The sequence below is a fragment of the Nelumbo nucifera genome, chromosome 1 (genome assembly GCF_055504915.1).
Source record: "Nelumbo nucifera cultivar China Antique chromosome 1, China Antique-T2T, whole genome shotgun sequence".
In the NCBI taxonomy this organism is placed as follows: domain Eukaryota; kingdom Viridiplantae; phylum Streptophyta; class Magnoliopsida; order Proteales; family Nelumbonaceae; genus Nelumbo; species Nelumbo nucifera.
In genome coordinates, this window is record NC_142649.1 from 24,471,937 (window position 1) to 24,475,274 (window position 3,338).

General features: G+C 37.8%; 1 non-coding gene across 1 annotated transcript; it reads left to right on the forward strand.

The window, feature by feature from the left end:
- Positions 1–2,982: 2,982 nt before the first annotated feature.
- LOC148803011 (small nucleolar RNA R71) lies at positions 2,983–3,089 on the forward strand. Its single transcript, XR_016081605.1, has one exon. It is a non-coding gene; the product is annotated as a small nucleolar RNA R71 (small nucleolar RNA).
- Positions 3,090–3,338: the final 249 nt, after the last annotated feature.

Consider the following 3,338-nt stretch of genomic DNA (forward strand, 5'->3'; position numbering starts at 1 on the left):
AACTCTTGTTCGTCCTCGGGCAAGACAATTCAAAACAAAATTAAAACAAGAACAAATTAACTAATAGATTTGTTTTGGATTTCTCTCAACAGGGTATTTGTTCTCCCGCATGCCTTGATCAGTATCCATGCTTCTTCCCTTCGTCCACTTCTATTCCTTTTTAACGTGTCCAAGAATAATCTTAAATCGCCAATCCTCATGTCCCCAAGTGAGATCGACAATCAAGGGAAGCAGGCATCTCTTCGCATGAATAATTTAGGGATAGAGTAAGCCCTCTTTGTTTTCATAATCACATGTGGCAAGATTCAAAAAAATACGCTCTCATCATTCTTCAGAACAAAACAAGGGATGTTATTACCATAAGCTTGCTTATGTATCGCATCTCCACCACTTATCATGAGTGCAATGCATCAAAAGGTGAATTAGGGTTTGGGATCTAGGGATGAGTACATTTTATGCTCCATCTCACCCTTTTATTCTTTTAGTGTGAGTGCATTTTATGCTCCATCTCACACTAGCTCTTTTTTTTTCTCTTGGTGTGAGTGCATTTTATGCTCCATCTCACACGAGTTTTTTTTTTTTTTTGGATAACACGTTCCAATACATGAACTCATTATCGTGGTCTCAACATGCCTAACAAAACAAGTTCTAGAATAATCAACCCCTGTTTGTCCGTTAGAAACCAAATGCTCAGAAAGGTTAACTCTGTATTGCATCTTGCCCGTTGATCATTCAAACTACTGAGATGCCTTCCCTACCCAGAAATTTCAGCTAGATTTGCCTATATCATTTCATGTCTGTCCTACCTAAGCGCATGATTCAAGGTAGTTTGCAATCATTCAAAAACAAGTCTCTAAGGAGCAAAAATTTCAAAAGGAAAGGTTAAAAAGTGATGATCAAAGCATGCTAGAGTTCAAAAAATTTATCAACCCCTTACTCCTCCCCCACACTTAAGATTTACATTGTCCTCAATGTATGGAATCTGCATAGCAAGAACAAGGAGAGAGATTTAAGAGGACTTCCCTGCTATCTATGATTAAGGTCCTAAGAAAGGAAAAAAAAAAACACAATCATAAGTAACAAAAGAAAAAAAAAATTATTTTTTATTTTTTATTTTTTGTTGTTAGCACGACCTGAAAACAAAAGGAAAAAGAAAAACAAACTTCCCTATCATGAATCGGATCCTCTAACTCTCTTGGTTGCAGCTTTCGGTGTGCTCTCCTTTCATCCATCATGGGCGGGTTCAGATCTGGAATAGGGGCCTGCAAAACAGAGGGTAACAGTTTCTCATTAGGAATATAATGAGCATTACCTTGTCTTGGCTTGAACCCTTCTTGGTCATCCTCTAAATAGTTCATCGCCTTCTTTACCTCTTCCTCCACCTGCATGTTTTTACATGAATTAATAATGTAGCTTTGAAAGGGTTCATCTAATTTAGATGTGTTAATTTCAACTGCACCAACATCAATGCTATTGATTGCATAAATTTTATGTTCAATTGTGTTGGGATGTTCCATGGTTTTAAATACATTGAACACCACTTCTTCACCATTGATTCTAAGGGTAAATAGACCTTTTCGCACATCAATTAAAGCATCATTAGTAGCAAGAAAGGGTCTCCCTAAAATTAATGGCATCGATCTATCCTCCAAATCCAACACAATGAAATCAACAGGGATGATGAAATTCCCTACTTTAACTAAGACATCTTCCACTATTCCCCTAGGGTATTTAATGCTTCGATCGGCCAACTGTAGGGTAATAGTGGTAGATGTTAGTTCACGCAATCCCAACCTTTTAAAAATAGAGTAGGACATTAAATTTATACTAGCACCAAGATCACATAAAGCTTTTTCAAATTCAGTTCTCCCTATGGTGCAAGGTATAGAAAAACTCCCTGGATCCTGAAGCTTTGGGGGCAATTTATTTTGGAGGATGGCTGAGCATTCTTTGTTCAAATTTACCATCTCACATTTCTCCCATTTCCTTTTATTTGACATCACCTCCTTCAAGAATTTAGCATATTTCGGCATCTGTGACAATACATCAAGAAGGGGGAGATCGATGTGTATTTTTTTGAAAACTTCTAAAAATTTCTCAAATTGTCTATCTAAGTTAGCTTTTAAAATTCTTCCAGGGTAGGGGATAGGGAGTTTAATTTCATGTAAATTCAGTTCAGGTGTACTTCCCTCATCCTCCTTTTGCAAATTGGCCACATCAGTTTTCTTGTCTTTTTGGATTTCGCCAACTACCTTCCCGCTTCTTACGGCTATGGCGTTCACATGTTCTCTGGAATTTTTTTCTGTGTTGTTGGGCAGCCTTCCTTCTTTCCTCTCTGATAACATGCTCACAACCTGCCCCATTTGAACTTCTAAGTTCTTAATTGTTGTTCCATGGCTTTGGAATTTTGCTTCAGCAGTGTTGATGAACTTAGAAATCATCTCCTCCAGATTGCTCTTTTTCTCTTGTGGGGGTGGTTGTGGTTGGAATCCCATGGGTGCCTTTTGATGATTGTTATTGTTGCTCCAAGAGAAGTTGGGATGACTCCTCCACTTTGGGTTGTATGTATTTGAATATGGGTTGTAATATGTCCTGTCAACATGAGAGATAAAATTAGCATTCTCATGGGAAATAAAAGGACTATTTAATTGACAATCAGAATTGGCATGTCCTATTTGTCCACATAAATCGCATGAGATGCTAGATGTTGTATTAATAGCTGCAATACTAAAATTATCCAGTCTTTTACTTAAATTGGCTATTTGTGCAGATAAGGATGCAAAGGAATCAATGTGGTGTACTCCCCTCTGATTGGTTCGATCATTGCTCCACTGGTAGCTGTTTGATGCCATCTCCTCCACCAAGTCATATGCTTCCTCTGGAGTTTTTCTCATGATTGTACCACCTGCAGCTGCATCAATAATGAACCGATTAGAGGGGGTAATACCATTATAAAAGGTTTGTATTTGTCGCCAAATTGGTATCCCATGGTGAGGACACCTCCTAAGTATCTCCTTGAATCTTTCCCATGCTTCATATAGGGACTCCCTCTCAAATTGAGCGAAAGTAGTAATATCATTAATTAATTTTGCTGTTTTGGAGGGTGGGAAATATTTAGCCAAAATTTCTGGGTTAAATCATTCCAAGTGGTGATGCTTCCTGCAGGGAGTGAGTTGAGCCAATCTTTAGCTCTATCACGCAATGAAAAAGGAAATAATCTTAGCCTAATTGCATCATCACAAACTCCATTGTGTTTAAATGTATCATATATTTCAAGGAAGTTAATGATGTGTGCATTAGGATCATCACTTGGTAACCCACTAAACTGAATACTAGTT